At 37.2% G+C, this 13270-nt stretch overlaps 1 protein-coding gene across 7 annotated transcripts in view; it reads right to left on the bottom strand.

Moving 5' to 3' along the window:
* LOC149820151 (transcription initiation factor TFIID subunit 11b-like) overlaps nucleotides 1-3705 on the bottom strand; it is a 29818-nt gene extending 26113 nt beyond the window's left edge. For 4 of the 7 annotated variants that reach the window (XM_089981980.1, XM_089981981.1, XM_089981982.1 and 1 more), the window contains exons 1-2: nucleotides 3602-3705; nucleotides 2151-2378 (exon numbers count right to left, since the gene is read on the bottom strand). The gene's annotated coding sequence lies outside the window, so the exon portion shown is untranslated. Of the gene's footprint in view, nucleotides 1-2146; nucleotides 2379-3601 lie in introns of all 7 variants that reach the window. The other 3 variants (XM_089981984.1, XM_089981983.1, XM_089981986.1) reach the window with 2 other exon arrangements.
* Between the last annotated feature and the right edge of the window lie 9565 nt (nucleotides 3706-13270).

The following is a 13270-nucleotide window of genomic DNA, read 5'->3' as shown; positions in this document are numbered from 1 at the left end:
ACAAGAGAGCATGCATATACGGACTTGATTAGAAATCAAGTTTGATACGGATAACTAACACATAAGTGTCCAGACTTAGAGTAGATCAATAACACACATTGTCCATGCCCAAGCATGCACCCGTGCACAACATATACACACATCACATATGCACACAGGCACTCGACACCCATCCACTCTGTGTATGATGATAAGTCCCTGATCTCACATAACACCTCATTTGCTTTGATTCAAGAGCACATTTTATTGACTCTAATTTAATTTAATCATATCATATCACATAAAATACTAAAACATAGAGAATCAATCACTAAAAGAGTTAGTATCATTAAATTAACAAGAAATTGGAAACCCCACAACTGGGGCCATCTGATACCTCATAGCGTATATAAATTTTCAAGAAATCGAAATACAATCCCCCCTCAAATCGAAAATAAACTGACAATCCCCAATTTCGGCTGAATTCGGCTTTTCGTCAATCATCCCCAAATCCCTCCTTCGTGACAATCGAAAACTGAGAACTCCTTTTTCATAAATGGAAACCCTGAAATTTCCTTTTTCCATCCAAATGGGAGAAAGATTTTGGCTAGTACGAAGAGGGGAAAATCGGGCCATCCAGAGGGTTCCCATGGACCCTCATCTCAAAAGATTACATGGGATCGAACCCATGTTCGATCCCTCACCTAGATTCGATAGGAGCCCCGTACCTTATTGAAGATTTCTCGCTGGCTTTCCGGCGATCGAAGGCTGGAGACGCGTAGGCAGGGTTGCGGCTGACGTTCCTTGCTGCTGCCGTGACAGGAGGTACTCGCTGCAGTCGATGATGGCTGCTGGTTGCCGCAGCTCGCCGGCGACCTCCTTTCCTCCGGCGTGCGCACACAAACAGAGAGAGAGACGGGGAGAGATGGGGGAAGAGAGAGCTCACGAGAAGAGGGCAAACCCTCTCTCCGTTCCCCCTTTTATTGGCCCAACCCCCCTTTTTTTGCCGAGGTGCTAGGGTCGGTTACGCCCTGCGTAACCCCCCTTTCTTGTTTCTGTTACACTCTATCAGGCAACCCTTATCAGGTTGCCCTTTCTTTCTTTAAAGAGCCTGTTACACAGGGTGGGGCTCGGGTCCGGACCCGTAACCCGACCACAACGAGATGGATCCACAAGTTGGATCCCAATGGATCCAACTGTGGATCCTCAGATTAATAAAAATAAATAAATTTTATCTATTTATTATTATTAATGTTATTAAATCATGTTTGATATCATGTATTCCTAATTACCCCTTTATGGGTCCTAGATCCGAAATGTGGATCTAGGCCCAATTTGCATATTTTAAAATATTTTGTAACAAAAAATTTCGGGTTTTACATCAACTTAAGAGTTGGAACATCCAAAGTGAGTAAACAAATACTTCAAAACATTAACCCATAACTGGGAAGGCCTTAACTAGATCTTCTGTGTGGCACTCTGCTACAGTCCACATAGAAAAACAAACCATTATCTGTTCTTTATCTCCACCAGTGTGGCAAATTCCAGTCACTCAAAGAGAAATAAAACTTTAACTTGAAAATGTTGGATTGAAAGATTATTTGGTATCCATATTGCATAGCCAGAAAAACAACGATTGATAGTCATTAGACAATGTGGTTTTCTACATTGCACAATTTCAAGTTTCATTGCTTCATATAAAAAAACAATACAAGAATTATGGAGATCATATTACTACATCAAAAAATCTTATTACATCCCTTATTACTGTTGTGCAAGAAAACAACTTGGTGTTGTAGAGAAATCATGTTAGACCCAGTAAGCTGAAAGACCGACCATAGTATCAACAAGTATGACATAAGGCCTCAGATTCATCCTACCAAAGAGGCCAAGAGCATCTGAAGATGATTCACATTGGATGTACCCTGATATGTAACATTCCAAGCTACCACATCCTTCTTAGGCATTTCATCAAACACTTTTTATTCACTATCATCACAATGCACCACATACCCGACGTTTCTAATCTCCATATCTTTCTCAATAATCCCATCAAGTACTTGGTGTGCAGCCCCACTAATGCCCGATAAGAAAATATGACAAAGGAAAGCAAAAGAATGGAAGCATACAAGGGAAAAGGGGGCAGAGAGAGAGAGAGAGGAGTAACTAACGCAATTGCCGAATATGTGAAGAAGGTCACAGGAGGAAGGCCAGGAGCATGGGAGATCGGTGTCGTTCAAGGGAAAGGAGGCCGGTCACGAGTGTGCGGATCCTAGAAAACCGGATTTCAGGTTCATGCAAACACAGCCAGAGCAGCAACGCAGCCAGGATTCTAAACTGGGGTGGGCACAGTGATCATAAGTACAGCAAACAGAGCCAGCACGGCAAGGTCTTTGATCCTGTAGGCGGTTTCTCAGTGTTAATATCAAAAACTATATTAAAAATATGTTTTTAAAAAACCAAATCAAAACCCACATAAATTATGTATTTATGCTAATTGATAAAAAAAACGTAACCTTCTAATGAAATCAAATCACACAATATTCATGGATTCATGCCTAATGGTAATTAGAAAAAAACACAAAAAAACAACTAAAACCATAAACTAAATATTTACATCATTTAAAAAAAAACTAATTACTACAAACATCATAAATTATGCAATTATTAATTAATGAAAAAAACCTAATATTCTAACCAAAATCACATCATGAATATTCATGGATTCATGCCTAATGATGATTAAGAAAAAAAATGGAAAACCCTAAAACCATAAACTAAACATATATGTCATTCTAAAAAAGTCAAAGCAAAACCATAATTCAAACATCATAAATTATACATTTATGATTAACTAATAAAAAATCCTAATACTCTAACCAAAATCCAATCACATAATATTCATGGAGTCATGCCCAATGATAATTAAAAAAAACACAGAAAACCCTAAAACCATAAACTAAACATTTATGTCATCCTAAAAAAACCAAATAAAAACCTTAAATCCTAACAAACATCAGTCATAGATATGCTAATTAAAAAAAACTAATTAAATATTTACATCATTTGAAAAATCAAAATAAAAGACATAAATACTACAAAAATTAAAGATTTAAGAGTTTGATAACCAAAATCGAGCATTTATTAATAGAATCATGCCTACTGATAATTAAAAAAAATAGCAGATAAAAAAACCCTAAAACCTTAATTGTATATTAATGTCATTTGGAAAAATCCAAATCAATACCCAAAATTCTAAAAGAAATCATAGATTTATGCTAAATAAAATAGAACAAATAAACCCCCCCAAAATCAAGCATTCATTATTCACACCTAATACTAATTGTAAAGAAAAACACAAAAAAACTTAAAAACCTAATTAAACATTCATGTTATTTCAAAAAACAACCAAATAAAAAAGCTAAACTCTAACGATACATTATGCTAATTGAAAAAAAAAAAACAAGTAAAACCCCTAAAATCAAGACTCTATCAAGCATTATAAATAAATAAATTGGAAAGAAGAAGAAGACCCAGCCATCAGGGCCAGGGGCGTGCCCGAGAGGCCGCTGGATGGCGGATGGCCGGAAGCAATCCAACAAAGTTTCGGGAGAGAGAGAACCTCAGGGCAGGAATATGCACATAGGCGTTGCTGCTAGTGCCGCCGGACGGCGGATGGACGCCCGAGTGCAGGGCTTCAGAGGGAGTCACCAGGAGGGGGGGGGGGGGGGGGGGCACGAGAGAGAGAGAGAGGGGTTAGAACGGGAGGAGCATGGGTCATCAGGTATCTCACAATTAATTATTATTTATAATTAATTAACAATTAATTGGTAAATAATGATTAATTCACAATTTTACGAGGCTTGCAAATAAATTAATGATTAAAGAGATGAAATTAAATTTCATCAAGCTTTTAATAAAAAATGCAAATTTATAAAGTTTTAGAGAGATATTTGGGTTTGGATCCTAACAAAAGATCCAAAAGAATCAATCCGTATAAATTTAGGGTTGAAATATGAATTTGAGGCATACTTAGACCCAATGGATCTCAAAACTATTTGAATATGGATTCTAGTGGAGATTCAAGATAGTCAACCCAAATAGGTTAGTTTTGAACCCAGTTGAATTAGGATCCACATTATTTGGATCTTAGGGTTCTTAGATTTGAACATGATTCAAATATATCTGCACTGAATGGATCCTTAACACTCTTCTTATTGAATCCGTTTGGTGGGCCCAATCTGAAATATATATATATATATATGGAATTTGGATATGAATCCAATGAAACCCAAATGGGTCTCATATAAAACATTTCCCATAACCCACATGGGTTGGGGTTGGATCTACCCAAACCTCTCATTTTCCCCTCTAACATCCCTCATTTCACTCCCCATTCCCTCCATACTTCACGCACCCCTCACCTCAGCCCCCTTTTTCCTCACTCACTCTCCCACTTTCCTCCATCTTTCATGCAACTCCCTTTGACTCGCTCACTGTAACAGGAGGGTGTTGTGTGTTTTCCCCCGAAGACGCATTGTTTGCTACAGTGCGTGTTTGGGGTCCGAATGAGCGCCACATATATATAAGTACATGGGGTGCGTATTCCCGTGTGTGTCAGCATCACTTAGCATCGGAGTTTGGTGCGATTGCAAAGACTTAAGTACCCTTTCTTGCTATTCTCGCCATGAAATGACGGTTCAAGAAAATGACAAAAATGTCCTCGATTCAAAAAAAGAGAAACGACAGACTGAGAAAAGGACAATAATATCCTTCATCCAAAAAGTTGAGGATAATGTTAACTCTTTAAAGTCCAAATAGCGAAACGAACTTGAAGCGCTCTCTCTTTCTTTTCTGTTTGAACTTTCCGGCATCGTCTTCTTCTTCTTCCTTCTCTGTGAAACAATGTAAACCCCCATCTCTCTCTAGAGAAGAAATTAAGGAGGCAAAGAGTCAGTGATCTGATGGCGAACGTTGTCCTCTTCCTGCTAGTAGTGGCCGGAATACTGCCGTCATCCAGCGGGCAACCAACTGCGATGGCCCCTCCGCGGCCTTCGAGGGACACCTATAACAGAATCTTCCTCCAGTACACCTACAATGGAGTCTTTCAAAGTATAATCCGTCTACCCCTATGTCGACAATACTTCTGATCTGGGCTATGCCTTCCAGGCCACCATGACGCTGCTCAACATGGGCATTCACACCCTCAAGTCTTGGCGGGCATTTGTCGCATTCTGGCACCATGAGGTCCTCATCTTGACCTCCGACAACGTGTTCTCCGACATGACCCACCTTCCCACCAACGTCGGGAATGGCACGTTCCTCTCCAGCTTCCCTATCACAGACCTCAAGACTGTCATCGGGACGACTGGCGCCTACAGCCTAATCACGGCGAAGATCGTGCTCAAGGGGGCGAAGTTCGACATCGCGATTTACGATTTACACAGTAGCGATTTATGAAAATCACGTAGCAAAAAATAAATAAATGGCAAATCGCATAGCAAAAAAAAAATAGAAAATCGCTAAATCGAGTAGTGATTTATGAAAATCGAGTAGCGATTTACGAAAATCGAGTAGCAAAAAAAACCGCAAATCGCTACGCGATGTTCGTAAAACGCTAAATCGCGTTGCGAAAAAAGAAGGCCCCAAAAAAAGAAAGAATTTATACAAGGCCTAAAAAAATTTCTTCTGGGGGGCACTTCCCCCCAAATACTCTGCCAGGGGCGGCCCCCTGGACACCTGCCCGTTGAATGCGCAACGGGACCCGCACCAGGGGGAGCCCCTGGATTTTGCCATCCCGGGTTATAGGTAGGTGCATAAGGATCGTGCACCAGTCTGGCAAAACCTTAGGCAGCATTCACTTGCTCATAAATGAATTTAAGATAATGTGGTGTTGTCGGACACTTAGAAACAAAGCGTGCAGGGCTAGCACATAGCTCAAACACTTTTCCTACTAGATTTAGAGAAACTGGGTTGGCAAGTAATTGATCTATTTCCTAGTCAACCAATTCACTTTAATTTGCAAATCATGTTCGGACCCAACTTCAAAAATCCCTCCCTTCTTAAGACTATTAGGAACAGGTGTGGTCCTATCAAGCCACGAGGACATGGCATGGTGCATAGCATTTTCGCTCAATGTATCGAATAATGTCTATGCCTCATACTCGCTCTTGAGCATGAGCGTGCCCCCACATAAAGAGTCAACCATTTACCTGTCTTTCTCGGTCAGGTCATCGTAAAAGTACTGCACCAATTGCCAATTGGGCACCTGGTGGTGGGGGCACTTTCGGAGAAGATCTTTCATCCTCTCACAGGTCTCATGAAATTGTTCTTCCTCAATCTGAGAGAAACTGGCAATGGCTTTATGAAACTAGTTCATCGTACCAATTGAGAAATACTTTTTGAGAAAGTCACACTGCATGTGTTATTAAGTGGTAATCTGAATAGTATCGAGGGCCTTCAGCCAGTGCGTGGCTTTGTCCTTGATAGAAAATAGGAACAACGTCAACCTCAATGCATCACCCCCCAAATTATTGATTTGCATTATAGAGAAGATCTTGAGAAACTCATCGAGATGACAGTAGGGGTCTTCATTTTTCAGGCCATAGAAAGATGGAAGCATCTAGATTATGTTGGCCTTAATCTCAAACTGCGATGCTCCTACAGCGGGTCTTGTGATGCAGGCGGCTAGAGTGTAAGCATTAGAAGTAAAGTACTCCCTAAGAGGATGGGTCAATTGTTGATCCTGAGCCATGGGGCTGGATCGATGGACTCTCCTAATAAGGGACTCAGGGTCCTCGACTATCTCTGCAAGCTCGGGGTCAAGCGAGCGTCGCCCTTGCATGCACATCAGGGTAGACTGGTGCAACAACCATCCTAAGTAAAAGGTTTTCTACCTACCTAACGTGCAAAGCGATCAAACCATAAAGCAGGTAAAAGAAAAATAACTAAAAGTAGGAAATAAACAAATACCACACACTTGCACCCAACAAATATTTTATAAAAAATCAAACTATGGACACAGTATCAATCGTGTACAGTCACCTCTAAGGGTATCCTAATTGGTGGGCTATGTAGAAAATGTAAGTTGGTATCTAGGGTTTGCAAACAACGTGGCTCTAAACCTAAATACAAAAAAAAAACTAAACAATCCTAGTTAATGAACAATCCCATTGAGGGTTGCTTTCCCAACCCCGGAGATAAGGAATAGCTATCACTGATGCCATGGGGTGGTAATGATGTTGTTTTAGTTGAAATTAAATTTTAATATATCAGGTTGGGGGTGTTGGGGTTTCTCTCTGGATAGGTTCATCCTTCACCCAAAATCAAAAAAAAGTGCAAGGCCGTATTAATAAGACATAGATCAATTGAATATACCCCCTGGGTCATGCCTCTAATCCAGATATTGTCTGTGTTGTACCTGCAGAGTATTGTGAAAGAAAGATGAAAGTATATTGTACATGTAGTGAAGCATGACATGCATCATCTAAGAAAGAAAAATATAAATAAAGGAATTATAAGTTACTCATGCTTAAGATGAATGTTCTGCTTGCACTGGTAAGTCATGCATAAATTGAATGATCATGCATGAGTAAGTTTTTTGCATATGATATTAAATTATTGAGTTACAATTATTTATTAACGACTTATGCATTGATAATTGTTTATTTATCATATGTGTATGAAAAGAATGTTGTTTCATGTATGCATGTTTCTATGCATATATGTTTTGTCATTGTATTTCTACTGGGGGCTTGTGGATATTTGACCCCTATAAAATTTTAAGTAATAAGTAGTCTGATGAACTTGTTGTGGAAAGTTGGGACGGTGTCGAGAGCCAGTCATTTTCCTTTCTCGAAAACTGAATTTTGGATACATATTATTACTAGTTTTGTAAAACATTATGGTTTATTCTTGAATAAAAATACTCTATTTACAAAAACTAAATTATTTTAGAAATATCATATGCATTAAAATTCAATCTTATCATTATTGTATGATTTGTAACCCGCCTAAGGTTTTAGACCAAAGCTAAAAAAGTTTTCGCTTATAACAAAAAATCACACATTTTTTTGTTTAAAATCTTGGGGTGTTACACGTTGACACCCCTAACCCTGATTGAAACCTCCATCGGAGAATTTTTTGGGTCAGGTGGTACACGCCAATCCTGGCTTGAATGTGAGGACTTTAGTTTTAGGATTTTTTTTCTAAAACACACATAACTTTATTAACAATAATTAATATCACACCTAAGTTTTTGAATTAGGCTCTGTTAAACAAACTCATGCTTTCATTAATTTAACTTGGGTTACCATTAAAGTTTTGAAAGTAAATTTACTAATTTACCCTAAAAACTTTTTCTTTGTTTAGGGTTCATTTGTTTCATTCCTACCAATAGAAAGAGTCTCCATGAGAAAAGCATTCCATGATGAGAAGGTCATCCAATGTGAAAAATTGCACACAAGTCCATTCATAGGGGTTGTATGTATAGATTTACATGGCAAAAGCATGATGAACATGAAAAGAAACCATGATTACTGTGAGGCCCACAAGAAAATGGAGTTGGCATGTTTATTTTATTTGCATATGAAAATGGAATGTTTCATATATAAACCTCCATTTTCATGTGTTGGGTGAAACAAAGTGAGATAAGTTCTTCCTCTTTCCCTCCATCTGAGTATTGTTATGGCTTCTCACTGATGCTCGTCTACCCAGATCTGATCACCAGAGATGAACTCCTCTTCGATTCGTTACCACACATAGGACTGAGAATGGAACATTGCGAGAGATCAAATGAAACTCGGTCGATCGTTAGGTTACATTGGTCTTTGCATACCACAAGGAAGGTTCTACCAATCCAATATACTTATAATTTGGTTATGGTTTGAAGAGGGTCATGTTCTAAAGTAAGGGATTTTTGGTTTGGAAGAAACCATTACCTTGTTATTTCTGCCTTGTCGTCTTCTATTTTTGGCTTTGCTAAAACTTACTAAATTTTGAAAGATGATAATGCTGATGCTTTTTTTTTCTGTTGTTAAGGAAACTAACATATTTATTTGGTCGAAAGTAGAAACCCTCTTGGTTTCAGATCGTATATATGCATCTTTATCAATATTGATATGTCTCATTAGATTTTCTTATTCTCAAGCTTTCACTTTCTATTCTTTTGTTTTCAATTTGGCTTGCCAAGCTCAAGTATCAGAGAGATCACTTGATCTTGTGAAGCAGTGACTCTTTTGAGGTTCAAGCCTAGTTGTATCTTGGGAATTCAGTCGTAACGAACCCTTTTCACATCTTCAAAATTCTTAAAATGGGGCGATTGAAGTTCTAAAGATAGCGATCTTAAGAACATGCCTCTATGCTTGGGATCTTGATTTTCTTAAATCTTGTTTTTGGTCACTGAGTGTTTCAACAATGACACCCTCTTAGAGGCTTGGGTGATTCTAGAGGTCATCTCATCTTCTCAGAGATGCAAGATCTTTCCCTACCCCCTGGCTTTTTCAATAAACTGTTGCAAAAAAAATTGCTCGTCGAAGATGTTGGATATGGTGGCTGATGATTACCATCAATCAGAAGTAGTGGAATGCCCTCCCCCCACCCCCCTCAAAGTTTCCAATGAAAGTAATCTTCTAGAACATTAGAAGCTTGGGGCGTCTGTGGGCACGCAAACTGATCATGGACATAATCAAGAAGCATTCAATTGATGTGGTTTTTTTATTAGAGACAAAGATCTCTTTCCATCATATAAATTTGTTGGTAACTTTGAATGGGCAGGCTGACTCAAATTTTGTCAAAAATCAAAACCGGCCCTAACATTGTCATTGAAACTTGTCAACTTGACCTTCTATCTAAGGTCAAGAGAGCCCTTGTGGGAAGGGGCTAATCTTTTGGCTATGAGAGGCGTATAATTTAGAAACCAAGTTGTAAGTTGTAATTATAATTTCCCTTTGAATACCTAGCTCTTTTACTAAAAGGGAACTATGTAAATCATGGAAACATCATCCCTGACTAATACCAACACAGTTTTTTTTTTGCCTAACTCCAACTTGCTTTTCAAAAAAACTATAGCAATGTATGAAGAAATTAGGGGAATGAGAGTAGATATTTTTATAATAACTTCTTTTTCCCTAACAGAGCTGGGGAATTAGAGCTCCCTCCCATTTACAAAGTACCTTTAGCCAACCCTCCTGCTTGTTCATACTACCAAGCATTTATTCAACCACCATCATACGAGTGGGGTTTGAATTTTTAATGTCCCATCACATAGTGACTTGCACAAACTGCTCCTACCGAATGGTTGGAGTCCCGGTTGGTTTCATAAGAACTTGTTCTTCATGGAAAACAATTACACCAAATGGGTACATTTTTTTTAAAATATCACATGTAAGACTGTCTTCTTTCCTTCTATTTCACGTGAGAAAGTTGAAAAAATATGAGGTTAATTTAAGTTGCTTTGTGTTTGAGTGTGTTTGTGTGCGCATGTTGTTCATACATATAAAGTATGAAAAATGATCGTACTACACGATAAAAATGATATGTTTCTCAAAATGCCCTACAAATTTTAAAAATTTGCCCAATGTTCAAATTCACAAATATTCAGCTATAAAAGGACCATTTTAACCTTTGCACGAGCGAACTTCCTCAAATTTGCGCGATATATTAGTACGCTTCCTAGGCATCTCAAACTCTCACTAAAAATTAGATTCACACGATGTTTTTTGTGGACCTCAAGAAGTTTGCATAACTGTATTTGCAAACTTTTTGTAACTGAAACACAAAAACTTTACAAATATTCTACTAAATTCACATTTGTTGTACAAATTTGCATGACCAAATCTACAAACTTCTTGTTACTAAAACTTGTTGAAACCTTGCAAACTAACTTCATATACATAGTACATAGGTCGCACAACTAAATATGTGATCTTCCTCTAACTGAAACCTCTCAAAACTTTGCGAACTAACTTCACATACATAGTATGAAGTTCGCACAACCAAATCTGCGAACTTTCTATAATTGAACTCTTGAAACTTCATAAACTAACTTTGCATACATATGATGGAGTTTACATAACCAAATATGCGAACTTCATATAATTGAAACCTAAAAACTTTACAAATATTCTACCAAATTTGCATATATAGTACGAAGTTCACATAACCAAATATGCAAACTTTCTGTAACTGAAAATGTCGTAACTTAGCAAATACGCTATTGAATTTGCATATATAGTACAAAGTTCACATAACTAAATTTGTGAACTTTCTGTAATTATGTCATAACTTCGCAAATATTCCATTAAATTCATATATATGTGGATCTTGTGTCCCATTTACAGACTTTTCGTACTAGCATTAAATGTGACACTTCACTATTTATTTAAAAAGCGATGGCTCATGTTTTAGGGTTCTTTTGTATTTTAGGGCTCTGTTCGTGGTCTCCAAGACCTTTTGCTCCACCGTGTTTTTCTTGGAATTTTTTTTTACCTTCTTTCTGCGACTATTTTTTGACGAGTATTTCCTATACAACATGGTCTTAGTGTCACACATATCCTATGCTCAACTTATGCTCATGAAGAAGGCCAACGATGTGGATCCTGGTCTATGGATTCACACAAGATGTCTGAGAAGACAAAAGTTAGATCAAATGGCATGGGTGGGATAGGAAAGCAATGGATGATCATCTGGCCCCTTTCTCTAGTGATATGATGATGAAGGTGAACAAAACAAGGTAACACAAAACCCAAAGGTCCAAATGGTGGATTCCCTATTCAACCTTACTGTTGAACATAAGTAGAGTGCTCAAGAATTTTTGATGCACATCTTCCAATTGCACAAAGAGTCCATACAAGAACAAATATATATTTTGTGTATGTTCTTGTTACAAAACATTAAACCTAGAATAAAACTAAATATATAAAATATGCACATCTTCTATAGAATGAACTTAAATATACAAATATATAAGCAATTCACTTGAAATGAATATTTAAAGTATATTTACATAATAATTTCATTAAATTTACATATAATCTTTAACAATTTTATCAAAGTTACATCCATTGTTTTACAATAATAATCCACTTATACTCTCTAGAATTGTCCATAACTCATCATCCACCACCTTTTGTTTGGCCTTTAGACCTTTTGTGTAAAGTTAAATTGTGCGTTTCTGCTCGAATACTGTATGTACAATATGGCAAATATACTACAATCAAATATGTAACAATTATATACTAAGTTAAGAATATGTACATTTACGAATTGAGTTAACAAACATATGCAAAGTGATAACCCATTTTCTTATTGAGGAATACCCTTCATGAGCCAGACCATCCAATGCGTATAACAGTCAAAGCTACACTACCTTATAAAAAATGAACCTCGAACAGTAGAGCAGTTCATTAAAAAAATTATATATATACTAAGAAGCAATTCATTAAATAACTCTTAACAAATAAACATTTTGCAAAGCATAGATAAACAAACATATTGTTATTCGTGCTTTCGCCTATTGTGGCCAACCTCACCACATACACTACACTTATATGGCACAACATCTTTGTGTTTTTCTCTTCAACTCTTTACTTTGGGTTGTCTTGCTTTACAAACCACTTTTGGTGGATAGACAAGAATAAGAGTCGATGGATCAATGTATGAGACATTATCCACCATCGAAAGGAATGAATATGCATTATATACAATTTGATATGATTCAATTATAAATAATTGGTCGCAGTAATCCTCTGGTAGCTTGTCCTCATACAAAATGCATGTGATACACATGTTTGCATGGAATTCCGCTAACCTGCCACTCTTCACAAGAGCATCTTTACTTATCAAAATCAACACTTAAACCTAAAATCAGTCACGGTCTTCGTACCGATGTCGATGGCAATATACTACTTTCACATGTACTTGTTGTGCCTTTATGTTCAATTTCTTTATTTTTTCTTTTATCTAAAACATCATAACTCCTGTCATTTTCTCTTTGATTTTTTTTCTCAAAAAGTTTCATCAATATGAGACAAAATCTCTCGATAAGAGGAATTAGGGACGTGTCACGTATGACGAGAATTAACGCATTTAAGCTCTCACTATAAGAAAATAAGTCACTATCAACAATATTCATCATCAACAATATATGATTTATGGTAGCCAATAACATCAACGACAATAAAGATCATTGCTTGGGTCATCGACCCTTTACGATCGTTTATACTCCTATTTTCGATGATATTTATATATCATTGTGTATCTAAAAATAATTACAATGATATAATATAGTCAG

This window comes from Nuphar pumila, chromosome 12, assembly GCF_984573655.1.
Source record: "Nuphar pumila chromosome 12, dmNupPumi1.hap1.1, whole genome shotgun sequence".
Lineage (NCBI taxonomy): Eukaryota > Viridiplantae > Streptophyta > Magnoliopsida > Nymphaeales > Nymphaeaceae > Nuphar > Nuphar pumila.
The sequence above is the reverse complement of the archived record's forward strand: the minus strand, read 5'-3'. Positions and strand labels throughout refer to the sequence as shown.